This window comes from Saimiri boliviensis, chromosome 14 (genome assembly GCF_048565385.1).
Source record: "Saimiri boliviensis isolate mSaiBol1 chromosome 14, mSaiBol1.pri, whole genome shotgun sequence".
Taxonomy (NCBI): Eukaryota; Metazoa; Chordata; class Mammalia; order Primates; family Cebidae; genus Saimiri; species Saimiri boliviensis.
Window position 1 is genome coordinate 73817290 of NC_133462.1, and position 14211 is coordinate 73831500.

The window sequence follows — 14211 nt, forward strand, 5'->3', positions numbered from 1 at the left end:
GTAATTAATGCAAGTTTACACCAAATGGTTAATATAGCAGGGAGTATGCTATTATGATTGCTCCCAAGTATAGACTCGTTGATTTTGCCACAAATTTCTATATTACAGGATTTGGTAGTAATTTAGTAAATTGGCACTAAATTATAAAGTATGAGGATATGGTTTTAGATACAACTGCTAATGATATTGATGCTTATGTTGGTGGTAAAAAAAATAAGGAAATGACAAATACCCATGTATGAACTAAAGAGAATGCAGAAAGTGTAAATAAACTTTATGAATAACTAACCTTATTAGCTCTGTTAATTAACCCATCTACCTGTCTGAGCCAGTTGGTGAGTATGGAAAAAAAAAAGTAGGACAATTTTCCTTAAAGTTTTCTCTCCTGATTCAGATTAGCTTGCCCATGATCTACTGTCACTCACAAATGGATTCTGAATAGCTCTCAGAGTTCTGCAGTCAGGCTGATGCCATTTATGTGGGTAAACTCCAAAGATCAGGAGCTGAGTGAGAGAAGACTGAATAGTGCACTTTCGGGGATTTCACAGTAGTTTTCTTAGGTGTTGCACTCTTTCTACACTCAAAGGTCAGTTAGCTAACTGGGAAGATCAGGACTGGGAGAGAGGAGATTTTCAACTAGTCCTGTCTCTGGGACTACTGAGCTATTTGGCCTTAGGAAAATCACTATGCCTAGCTGGAAAGACATTTAGACCCTTCCTCTGTTGACACCCATGGTTACCAAAGTCTCCTTCTAGCTTTAGACTCTGATTGCATGATTCTCCCCACCTGTGTGATGTTAATAGTAAAGTCATCAAACCCATGTTAATTGTGAGAGTTTCCCTGGATGGACCACACAGCCATGGAGGTATGCAAATCCTTCTCCTCTTCTTGAAACTGAGGAGAGAAAGTGGCTCCAGAGCTCTGGCAGATGCTATAGAATGAGCAGGCAACCTTGTTTCTTGTGAATTGATGTCTTAGGGTTTGATTGCTAGCAGGGGAAACCTACTAAAATGATTCTTAGCAAAATGGGGGATTTACTGGAAGGACACAGAATTTTCATAGAACTTAAGGGCAAAACATTTAGCTGGATCTCATAACAGACTGGGGAATCAAAAACTGAAAAGAAGGGAACTAAGATGATCACCTCTCAGATAAGTCTTCTCTTTTTCCATCTTTCTCTCCTTATCCTGATTTCCTTTTCATCATTCCTGTTGCTCTCCCTTTTTTCCTATCAGTTTTGAACAACTTATTCATGCCTAACCTAATTCTAGGTTTAGACAACATTTTAATTAAGCATGTAAGAGTGGAGTCCTGTAAGTGCATTGCAAAATACATGCATGTGAGACTTTCTAGACCTGTTTGAGTTTAGTGTTCACACCTGGTCTTGTTTGCTGTGGCAATGAGTATGCTTCATTAAGCTCAGTGCCCATTCAGAAGGGGCTCTGGGAGCACATTACCTTATACAGGGATTGGACATAAATACCCTCCTTAAGATTATTTTGGTTGCAAGCAGCAGCAATTGTCTTTGACTAGCCAAAAAAGAAAAAGTTTTGGAATTATACAGGGATATCTCCTGTAACCAAAGGAAACAGGGCCGGTCCTGGGTCTTTGGCAAAGGGTGTTAATAGGTCTTTTCTATAGGGAACTGGTCATTTGTGTGACTCAGTTCTAATGAGTAACTATATTCTCTTTGTGTTTCTGCCTCATTTAAAATTTCTGGGGCAAAGAGTCTAAATGGTCTGGTTTAGGATATGCCCTCGTCTGAATTAATCTGTTATGTAGACAGGGGACATAATAGTGCAACCAGCTTGTCTCAGTTTTCCCAAAATGATCCCAGTTTAAGCACAAAAATGTCCGGCATCCTGGTATCCCCCTCAGCCTTTAGCAAACCAGAGTAGCTGGTCACACTAGGACATGGTCACTTGTGCATATGTGACCCATAAAAGGGCTTCCTTCTTCCACAGCCATTCCTACAAAAAAAGAAAAAAGGAATTGTGGGAAGCTATAAGGAAACATTTCACAGAGCGTCTACTATATTCTACTTCTTGGCATCCATCGTGGACACACACACACATACACACACACACCCCACACACATCACACCACATACACACTCTTTTCTTCCCATCCTTTCAAAAATATACCTCGCCACTGTGTGATTCAGCTATTTCACGTACCACCACAAAAGGTTATTTCACGTATTAACCTTCTCAATGGGAGAAAACCCAAAACTGTGGCATTTTACCTCACTTAGAGTTGACGTTCTGTCCTTTAAGTACAGAATTTCTACATGATAGCCATTCCTCATTTTCTACTATAATCCTATATCCATATGTTGCAATGTAGGCCTTTTGCTGTCAAAAGGACAAAAAAAAAAAAAAAAAAAAGAAAGAAAGAAGAAGGGAAATTTATGTATTATAGCATTCCTTTTTAAAATGGCAAAGAAAGGGCTTGGTGTGCAAGAGAGTATTAAACACTAGTACCAAGCAAAACAAACAATAAATGCAACAGTCCTCTTTACTGTAGCTGGTATTGATGCTTCCTTCTTGGGCCCATTCCATAGTTCCCTGTGACTTCAGTTAGCATATCAGTTGGTTAGGGTGATTTGCTCAATGGGGCAACCTGAAGGGTATGAACCCTTGTGGTCCTGCCTTTATAGGGTTGTGGTAGCCATCTATTGCCTTTACATCTGGGTATGGCAGTTCGAGAAAGCACCCTCAAGGATAAATCATGCCATTCATAATCTATTGTTTTTCTTTGATGACTGGGACAATCCCCGTAGTCATTATTTTCTTTGATGACTAGGACAATCCCCCCGTGACTCATTGTTTTGTCTATTCCCTTAGATGATCCCACTAATTCCGTTGCAAGGAGTCTCTGAAGTCCAAAATTTTAAGCACAAGGTACAACATTTTTCATGATCCGGTCTTGTCTCTTTATCTGACACTTTGCTAAACTCCTGGCCAGCTACCTGTGCAAGCCACGCTCTCACTCCATAGCATCCTTCTCCTCTGCACGCCCTTCTCCACCTTGCCTGTCCTTTAACTCTTATTCATCATTTACTTCAGTCTCAATTGAAGAGTCATTCTTTCTAGAAAGCCTTCTCTGTCGCGCTCCGTACACCGCACCATTCCCTACAGCATCACCAGAGTGCCTCTAACCCTTGATGGTTTCATTGCTTTTCTATCTGTGTTTCTGTGCATAACCTTCCAGAGGGAGCGGCTGCTGTTTGATTTATTCTATAGCTAGTTCCTCGCCCCGAGTGTAAGCTCCACGAGAGCTGGGGCTGTCCTCTGTTCATTCTATCCCCAGCCCCTACAGCAGTGCCGGGTTGTTCGCAGGCCATATACAGCAGGTGATCATAATCTGAATGACGAAAGAAGATAAACACTGTCTTGCGGCGTGATTTGCTTCTGTTTTTACTTCTGCCACCCTTCGGCTAGATTGTGAGGGCAGAGGTCAGTGTCTGAGTCATCTTGTGCCTCACTGGGCTTGAGCAGAATAGACGCCAGGTCAAGCATTTGCACACCGGTGGATGGATACACTAGAAACAGCAGGAGCGCCCGAGGGGATTCTTTTGGCGCCTACCTCGCCCTTTCAGGCCAAGCCCCCCGCCCGCATCCCTTGCCCGCTGCCCGTCGGCCGTCGCCCGCTGCCGGGCGCTGGCGATCCCTCTCCCGCGTAGCACTCGTCCTGCCAGGCCGGCGGGCCCGGAGCGGGCGGGGGGCGGGACTTCCGGTTCCGCTCGCGACGCGGACCGCGCCAGGCGGAAGCCCGGCTCTGGGCCAGGATTCGAGAGTCCGGACTGGAGGTGAGTTCCCAGCCGGAGCGTTGCAGGCACTTGTTTCCTCAGTGGATGCCTTTCGGCGCGCTGCCGCCGGGCGCCGCGGGCCTGGGAGACCGGGTAGGGACGGGAGAGTCGGCACCTCCGGCGCGTGTGGAGGGAGAGCCGGGACCCCAGGCTCGGGAGAAGGGCCAGGACTGAAAACGGGGAACCAGGAGAGCCCTGAGGGCAGCCGTGAGGGGCTGGGGAGGGAGGCACCGGGAACCCCGAGGCCAGAGAGGCCCTGAGACAGGAGGCTGCGGATGACACGGGGCAGAGCTGCATCTCCGAGGAAAGCAGTCATTCGTGGGGGCGTGTCCCGGGTCCCGGCGGATTGTCTGGGAGAGTGGCATGAGATGGTCAAGGCTGGCTTCCAGGGAGAGGGTCGAGAGGAGGGAGGCAGGTCTCTGAAGGTCCTAGGTGAGAAGGGCGTCTTGACCTGACGAACCAGAAAGATGACCAGCCACCAATGGGATGCTGAACTCCTATTGCTTCAGTTGCAATTGATGCTGGTTTTTACAATTTATTTTTATTTACTTATTTATTTATTTTTAAGAAACGTATCCCGCTCCGCGCGTGTGGATTTCAGAAAAATATTGTACATTCCTAGGGACCGCTTGAACTCTTGCTTCACCCAGATTCTGCGTTTCTTTGTCAAACTGATAGTAGTTGAAAGCCCTCTTCACCCAAGAAAGCCAACCAGTTTTCCTTTTGGACTCTTCTCTACCCTGCAGAGTTTAGCTTGTCTTATTTCCTTTGTCATGGGTTGAACTAAATGCGTTTAGAATTATGGTGATGATCTCATGGAAAGCCAGTGCTGTCAGTGTTTGCAGTTGCAGCTCATTGTTTTTCTGCCTAACTTTCTAACACATTTTTTCTAAAAGTTATTTTGTTGGGTTCATTCTTTTAGTTTAACCAGTAAGGGCAATTTTACATCAGGGTGCAGCAAATTATTAGCAGTTCTTAAGATTTTACTGTTCCTTTTTGTTTCTGCAACAAGGGAAATATATATATATATATATATATATATATGTAAAACATATATATAAGTATTTGCCATTGTCAGTTTTTTAAAAATATTGATAACCCAAGATCTGTTGTTACACACACATTTAGTTTTCCCTAGTGGCCAGTGTTTAGTATGTGGGCTCATTTTTATTACCAAGGGTAATTATTAATTTAGTTATTATTTACATTGTATTTATGTGGATGTGATTAATAAGTGCTTCCTTATCTACATCATATAGTGCCTCACTCAGTGTAATTACAAAGACTCACTTAGCTTTTAAGTAGATGGTAAGTGAATTGAATTTTTGCAACAAAGAGGGCAGCGTACCTAGGAAGAATTGTAACACTGTCTTTGGTGGATCGTGAGATGTGATGATTGCTTTGCTTGTTTCAGATGTTTCACATTTCAAATGTTAGACGATTTTGTTTTAAAAATCACCGTATTAATACAGGTTACTTTTAGGTATGATTTGGCAGTCTGACTTGAACGAATTCAGGAAAAGTAGAATATTTTGTATTTATTGGACTACAGTGACTTGTGAGCTTATAAATTATTGGTGGCCTTTAATATCTACGCTTGAGTGAAATACACGGTTAGTGTCCTTATGTTTAGGAGGACTGCTGGTATTTACAAGTGTAAAACAAGACCTAAACATAAACAGTGCCTTAACATGTAAACAAGCATATTGAATAATTTTTCAAATTACAAAATGAAGAGATGACACTGACCTCTAAAGTAATTAACTGCCATGTTAATTTCTATATATGTCTTAATTTAATCTTATTTCTTTAAGTAGGCAATACTGTTTATCTGATAAGGCTTGATTTTATTTTTCTCCCACCTTTTCCCATGGTTTTTGAGAAATAAAGCACTTGAGAATGCATGCAAGTCTTTAGACTCTAGTTGATGGTTGAAGGAAATGCTCGTTGTTGAAATACAAGTGCACCTGCCTTCTTGGGCAAGTTGGGCTACTTATGCATATGAGTGGTGTGTCGACGTTTGATTGCCCTGTGTTCCGAAAAATCTTTGGAATTATATTCTTTCTTCTAATTGTTTGGTAAATTTAGCTTTCTCTTTATATAAATTATTTTTTGTTATTCCATAGGCTTTAGATGTATTTTACAGTTTAACCAATAATGGCAGTTTTCCATTATGTACAGTGAATTACTGGTTATTCTTATAGATTCACTATTTATTTCTGCTACTGAGAAATATGTACTGTGTCTGTATTAGAAGAACTATCAAAATAGTCGTAACCAAAACACTCTCTTAATATACACATACTAAGACATTTGTCTTCCTTAATCACCAGTTTGTAAAATATGAAGTAATTTGCTAAATTGAACTTGTTGGTTCTATGCCCTTTGGTTATCGATTTTCTTATTGTATAGTACATTCTCAGCTATCTTCATACCCTAGTTAGAAAGCCATTTCCTGCCACTTGATAGAATCAAGAAAATTTGTTACAGCTGGAAAATACAGCTTTTGGGCAAGGAACTACCAAAGAGCGTTGATCCGCTAACTCAGGCGTCCCCAAACTACGGCCCGCGGGCCGCATGCAGCCCCCTGAGGCCATTTATTCGCTCCCCCCCACCCCCGCCACACTTTAGGAAGGGGCATCTCTTTCATTGGTGGTCAGTGAGAGGAGCACAGTATGTGGCGGCACTCCAATGGTCTGAGGGACAGTGAACCGGCACCCTTTGTAAAAAGTTTGGGGACGCCTGCGCTAACTTATGGTCCAGCTGCCGCACTGCCTCTGATGAAGAGCATAGCCCTTAGCAAGGTTGACTCACACAGGGTTGACTGCTTTTAGTATAATTTTCTGTCCTTTTCCTCTGGTGAGTTAGACCTTTTCTCCAATAGTGACCAAAGATGACTAGGACCTCAGAGTGATTCAAAAGCGGATGAGTCACTGCAGTCCTGTTAGTAGGGCTCTCTCCATTCTGCCGAATCTGATCCCATAAATCTTGGCAAATTTTCCAGTCTCTAGGCATGCAATTATGACTGTGAACCTCTTGTTTAGATTATTATTTTAAAAATTCTTTTAATACTAAATAATAATTTGTTGGATTATATAAATAGACTCAGTTTTGCTTTGAGTGAGGCATCATATTACATTATAGATAAACTTTTCTATTAAAGTGATAGGTTATAAATCACAATGGAAAATATTGTAGAAAGCATACCAATTGCCCTTAACCAGGCATCCCCAAACTTTTTACACAGGGGGCCAGTTCACTGTCCTTCAGACCGTTGGAGGGCCGCCGCATACTGTGCTCTTCTCACTGACCACCAATGAAAGAGGTACCCCTTCCCGAAGTGCGTGGCGGTGGCGGTGGGGGGGGGGCAGATAAATGCCTTCAGGGGGCCGCAGTTTGGGGATGCCTGCCCTTAACCTTTGTTGTTATTATTAGTTTTATTTTTGATTTTGAGAACCTAAGGAATAGAAGAACTATTGAATAAATGATTTGCATGGGGGTGGGGGAAGTGGACCACTAGCAGTGACCTACTAGGGGTCTTGATGGCGGGAGCTGTCTGTTATAGTTGGAAAGAGTATTTTAGCACTGAGATTTCGAATTGCCAGCTCTTGGTGATAATACAGCAGAAAGACTTTTAGTTGGTTTTATTATAGTTTTTAAATTCCGCACAGATGATGCACTCCTTTGTTACCTGCAGGGGGCTAGGAAAGGAATCCCTCTCACCTCTTGTGTGAATGACCTGGAGGAGCTTCTTGAAGCAAAATAGTACCAGTTTGATTTTCACTGTGTTAGTGTATAATTATGGTTCTCCAGAGAAACTGAACCAATATCACATATACGTACTGTATATATATTTTTAAAGAGATTTATTTTAAGAAATTGGCTCATGTAATTGTGGGAGTTGGCAAGTACAAGATTTGTAGGTCAGACCAGCAGGCTGGAAATTTAGGCAGAAGTTGATTCTGTAGTTTTGAGGTAGAATTCTTTCTTCTTCGAGAAACCTCAGGTTTTGTTCTTAAGGCCTTCAGCTGATTAGATGAGTTCTAACATTATGGAAGGTAATCTCCTTTACTTAAGTCAACTGATTGTGGACATTAACTGCGTCTACAAAATATGCTTATAGCAACACCTAAATTGGCGTTTGATTAAATACCTGGGTGCTATAACCTAAGCATGTTGACACATAAGGCTATCTATCACAGCATTTAAAATACTTTTAGTGTATTAAACTAATATGTGGCATATACAATATTGTGTAGTGAATAGGAGAATATTGATATTATTTGGCTCTGTGTCCCCACCCAAATCTCATGTCAAATTGTAATTCTCAGTGTTGGAGGTGGAGTCTGGTGGGAGATGATTGGATCATGGGGGTGGAATCTTATGGTTTAGCACCATCCCTCTAGTGCTGTCTCATGATAGGGTTCTCACGAGATGTGGTTGTTTAAAAGTGTGTAGCACCTCCCACTGTGCTCGTCCTTCCTCCTGCTGCAGCCACGTAGGACACACCAACTTCCTCTTTGCCTTCTGCCATGAATGTAAGTTTCCTGAGGCTTCCCCAACTATGCTTCCTGTACAGGCTGTGGAACCATGAACCAATTAAACCTCTTTTCTTTATGAATTACCCATTCAGGTAGTTCTTTAAAGCTGTGTGAGAATGGACTGATAAAAGTATTGAAATTCATAGCCCAGTTACTTTTTAAGGGATTTAAAAACAGTGAAAACCTGGGTTTTCATTCATCTCAAATAAAGAATGGAAAATGGACTATTTAATGGCCCTTCCACTCTCTGAAATTAAAAGTTTCTTTTTGTGGTTTTAATATAATTATATGCACATCTGTATATATACACATCTGTATCTATATAAAATACGCTGTGTGTGTGTGAACCTTTTTTTTTTTTTTTTTTTTTTTTTTTTTTTTTTTTTTTTTTTTTTTTTTTTTTTGAGACCGAATCTTGACCTGTTGCCTAGGCTAGAGTGCAATGGCACGATCTCAGCTCACTGAAACGTCTGCCTCCCAGGTTCAAACGATTCTTCTGCCTTAGCCTCCTGGAGTAGCTGAGATTACAGGCACCCGCCACCGTGCCTGACTAATTTTTGTGTTTTTAGCAGAGATGTGGTTTAACCATGTTGGCCAGGCTGGTCTTGAACTCTTGACCTCAAATGAGCCACTTGCCTCAGCCTCCCAAAGTGCTGGGATTAGAGGTGTGAGCGACTACACCCAGCTAAATGTTGTATATATTTTTTAAATTTAAGTTATCTAAAAATTTTTTCAAGTTTGTAACTTTTTTTTTTTGCTGTTTTTAAAAGTTTATTCTCTTGCTAATGTTTTTGCTTAAATATTTATATCTGGGAATTAGTTTTGTGCTTATTAGTCTGATTCCTCTCACTTATGATCACCAAAAGGGTCCCAGAAAAGTGAAGTGATTTACCGAAGTACCGTAGTTAGTAAAAGAACCAGAATTTGAGGCCAGATCTCCTTGTTTCCAAAAAAGTAGTTATAGTTAAGTGAAGCTAATGAAGGGCAGATTTTCTATAGAGAGAGTGATTTTGAGTCTATTTAAGAGAGTATGAATTGATCGTTATGAGAATGGAAGTGATATTCGGGCTATTCAGTTACATTAGGGGAAGGATGAGCAGAGAGTAGACATATCATAAAATATCTAAATAGACTACATAACTACTTGGGGCACATAGTGATGTGTGATACCCATGGGGCTGGAAGGGATTTTGCAAGTTAGCACAAGCTAGCCATTGGGTGATTCATAGAGGATATTTCAAAAGACCTTAAGGATAGGGAACACGTGGACCAAGAGACATTACTGAGAAGGCTTCCTTTCTGGAGGAAGTTAAAGATAGAAAACCATGGTACTTTTGGAACCTAAGTGCTTGGAAACCCTCCAGCAGAGAATTTTAAGGACTCTTTGGGGGATAGAACATTATAGGACATAAATGGATATTCTAGAAGGTTGCCAGATTTCAGGCATTCATTTGAGCTGAATTGTGGTAATAATAATAACTGTCATTTGTTGCTCACTTGCCATCTCAGCGCAGTTGAGAGAGACCTTAGGCAAGTTACTGAATTTTATGCTTTACCTGCAAAATATGCATAGTAATAACTATAGTACATAGTCATTACAGGAAATACAAGATAATGTGTATAGTGTGCTTAGCATAATACCTGCCACATAGTACTCAAGAAATTATAGCATTTGTTATACTATATCATGGCAACTGGCTGAGGATGTTATTAGAAGATATCACTAGAATGCGATCCCCTTTTCCCCCTTCTCTGTCTGTTATTCCAGCAGCTTTGTGTTACTCCCATAGGTTTTTTATATTTTCATTTTTTAAAATTTATTTTATTTTTTTGTGAGTGCAGAAATACGCTTATTCATCCCACGGGTCTTTGGCATGCTTTTGCCTTCAAGTTTATCATTTCTAAGCAGGTACATATCTCTGGCCATGTATGGAGTACTTCTCTACCTCTGTAATCAGCAGGCCTATTGTATTTGAATGAACTATGCACCTTTTGGCTGTATTACATTGCAGATTCCATCTCTTCAAACTGAAATGATATTCTTAACTACAATGCTATCTCCAATTAATTGTATTACTCTTCCTGCTCTTTTTTTTTTGGTTTGTTTTGGAATATAACTATTCAGATGGGAAGGGGAGTGGAAAGCAGAAGCATTTGAAGTAACTTTTCTCTTTAAAGGGTTCTTCCCTTCAGGTTTTGGGTTAAAAAAAAAGCTATTTGAATAAAAATAAACTATTTTGTCAGATGTCGGCTCTAAAGATAATTGGTTAGAGAAGACATTTTCTGGGATGATGCATCTTAAGTTGTGAAAGCACTTAAGGATTTGATATGGTTTGGCTTTATGTCTCCACCCAAATCTCATCTCGAATTGTAATCCCCATGTGTCACATTCCACCCCCTGGTGGAAGGTGATTGAATCATGAGAGCAGTTTCCCCTATGTTCTTTTTGTGATAGTGAAGTTCTCTTGAGAGCTGATGGTTTAAAAGTGGTAGCACTTTTTGGCTAGGTGCAGTGTCTTATGCCTGTAATTGCAGCACTTGGGGAGGCTGAGGTGGGCAGATCACTTGAGATCTGGAGTTCAATATCAGCCTGGCCAACATGGTGAAACCCTATCTCTGTTAAAAATAATACAAAAATTAGCCAGGCATGGTGGTGGGCACCTGTAATCCCAGCTACTCAGGAGGCTGAGACAGGAGAGTTGCTTGAACCTGGGAGGCAGAGCCTTCAGTGAGCCAGGCTCAAACCATTGTGCTCCAGCCTGGGTGACAGAATGAGATGGCATCTCAAAAAAAAAAAAAGTTGCAATTTTCCCTGAGTTCTCTCTCTTTTCTGCCAGCATGTCACTATGTAAGATATGCCTTGCTTCCCCTTCACCTTCCACCATGATTGTAAGTTTCCTGGGGCTCTCCCTGTCATGAAGAACTGTCAGTCAGTTAAAACTCTTGTTTATAAATTACCCAATCCCAGGTAGTATCTTTATAGCAGTGTGAAAAGGGACTGTACAGGATTGAATGACCTATTTGGGCTCAAGATCCAGTAATGAGATTACTAGATATGATGCATAGATGCATAGAGTATCTGCCTCAGTTTTGTAGTATAATTATTTCTGAACCAGACCTGGAAACCATTTCACTTGTGAAGGTTGTTGGTAGAATTTGCATTAGACCCAGAGTAACTTGGTGTGTTCACCTGTCATTCTCAGGGGCCTTTGCAGTGCTTGAAGATGTATTAGGAAGGGTTCTTTCTGGAACACTTCAAGCTTGACAAAACCTCTCTATATCATTTTGTATACTAGGTTTGCTAGGTTTTAAGTTTAAGTTGAGAAATTCATGTATTTCTACTTTTTTTTTTTTTTTTTTTTGAGATGGAGTCTCACTCTGTTGCCCAGACTGGAGTGCAGTGGCAAGATCTTGGCTTACCGCAACCTCCGTCTCCCAGGTTCAAGCAATTCTCTGCTTTAGGCTCCTGAGTAGCTGGGATTACAGGTGCCTGCCACCATGCCTGGCTAATTTTTTTGTATTTTTAGTAGAGATGGGGGTTTCATCCTGTTGGCCAGGCTGGTCTTGAACTCCTGACCTTGTGATCTACCCTCCTCGGCTTCCCAAAGTGCTGGGATTACAGGCATGAGCCACCATGCCGGGCTGTATTTTCACATTTATAAGCAAAAAAAGTTCAGCAAAGCTTGACAGAGGCTTTCAGGGGAAGAAAGTTTGAATGTTTTCCTTGTAATTCCAACTGGTTTTTTAAAGATATAATTATATAAACATTGAATTTTCGATGATAATGATTTTTATAAAATACAGTTTGATCATGAGATAGAAGAGCTTCATACATACAGACCTCAGTGTTTCAAATCATAATGTTTTCTGTTTCACAATTCTACAGTTGGTAAGTTTTGGTAATCTACAGTAGCATTTGATTTTCAATGAGACATGCTGGCAAATTATTGCCTCTAAAATATCAGAGTGAGTGGAGTGTTGATCATTATATTTGTTCCATAGTCTTTGGTACCTTCTTAAAATCTCCTTTTCCCTGCTCTATTATTTTTTCCTTGGATAATGATGTTTTCTCATCTCCTAAGTGCCCGTGCATTAAAATCATCCACTTATCTTTCTTTTTTCCCTTAACCTCTCTCCCAAAGGAGATCTGTTTCTCTCATAACTGTTAGCTAGTCTGAATTATCTAAGTTAATTCAGAATAAATTGTGGAATGACTGATAGACCTAATCCCAAAGTAGATTAGGATGCAGAGAAAAGGGAACACTTACATATAAATTAGTACAAACTCTGTGGAAGACAATATGGAGATTTCTCAGAACTAAAAGTAGAACTACCACTTGATTCAGCAATCCCAATACTGAGTATGTATCCAAAGGAAAATAAGTCATTATATCAAGAAGATACCTGCACTCAGTATGTTTATTGCAGCACTATTGACAATAGCAAAGATACGGACTCAACCTAAGCATCCATCATGGATGACTAAAGAAAATGTGGTGTACACACACACACACGCGAATACCGTGCAGCTTTAAAAAGAATGCAGTCATGTCTTTTGCAGCAACATAGCTGGAACTGGAGGTCATTATCTTAAGTGAAAGAACTTAGAAAGTCAAATACTACATGTTCTCGCTTATAAGTGCTAAATAACACATACACGTGGAAGTAGAATGTGGAATAATAGTCACTGAAGACTGGAAAGGGTGAGAGGGTGATGGATGAGAAATTGCATAATGGATACAATGTACATTCCTTGGGTGATGGTTACACGAAAAGGCCAGATATCACCATTACACAATATATCCATGTAACAAAACTGCACTTGGACCCCTTAAATTTATGCAAATAAAAATTAAAAAGTAAACAGCAAAAAAGTATATGTATTTCAAAGTGAAGCTTGTAAAACTACAAAGTCCTGTTCCCCTAAAGAATTAGGGAAGTGTTTTAATATATGTAGATTTCTTCCTTGTTTACCTTGTTACTTCACATTTTTTTCTTTCCTTTTTTTTTTTTTTGGACTCCCAGTATCTGAGAACATATTTCTTCCCTATAGGAGTTGAGAAGAGGAGGAAGAAAAATGGGAGGAGACAGGATCTTTTTCAACTTGACAAATAGGTATAGCTACTTCTTGTATTTTTTTCCCCTCTCCAGGTCCTCAGTAATCTCATTACATTTTTTTTGTTTGCTTAAGTCCTCTCTGATGAATGTTATATGCCTCTTAGTTGCAGTTTTCCATCCCCCAACTTGTTATAAGATAAATACTTCTAATTTATATGTTAAGTTACATATTCATTTATGAAACTTATTTTACATTGTTTTTCAGAACAGTAACAAGTTTTATTGACATGATACATTTTTTTCAACAAGGAGGAAAAGTCACCAGTAAATGTGTCCTACTTGTTGAAAGTGCCTCTAATGATACTGGCGTCTATTTATTAATCATATATGCCAGACACTGCACTGGGCATTTAATTTATTACCCATTTCTTACAACAACCCTTATATAATGTAGATGTTTATATTTCACTTTTGGAGAGATTAAGTAATTTGTCTAAGCTTGTGTTACTTGTAAATGGTGGAACATATTTTAAAGCCCTTCTGCTTCTGCTTATACAATGTTTTCTTCTACATTTCAAAAGCACCTTTAATGATTTGGTGCCTATACCTAAAGTACTTTTTAGAGAGGGTAAGCAGCATGTTGTTTCTACATTTTTTTTTTGTATATCTGCATACTTCTAAAAGTGTTTTATTTTCCATTTGTTCCACTTTAAGCATTTGTTAAGTGTAACTCACTAATTTTTTTTCAAGGATGGTACCATAATTAATGTAGCATCTCGCGTAGTTGAAAGTAGCAGATAC

The 14211-nt window shown here is 40.0% G+C and overlaps 1 protein-coding gene across 5 annotated transcripts in view; it reads left to right on the forward strand.

The window, feature by feature from the left end:
* The first annotated feature begins 3738 nt into the window (after window positions 1–3738).
* DISP1 (dispatched RND transporter family member 1) overlaps window positions 3739–14211 on the forward strand; it is a 172339-nt gene continuing 161866 nt past the window's right edge. For 2 of the 5 annotated variants that reach the window (XM_074385235.1, XM_074385236.1), the window contains exon 1: window positions 7206–13467. The gene's annotated coding sequence lies outside the window, so the exon portion shown is untranslated. The other 3 variants (XM_010340918.3, XM_074385234.1, XM_039463484.2) reach the window with 3 other exon arrangements.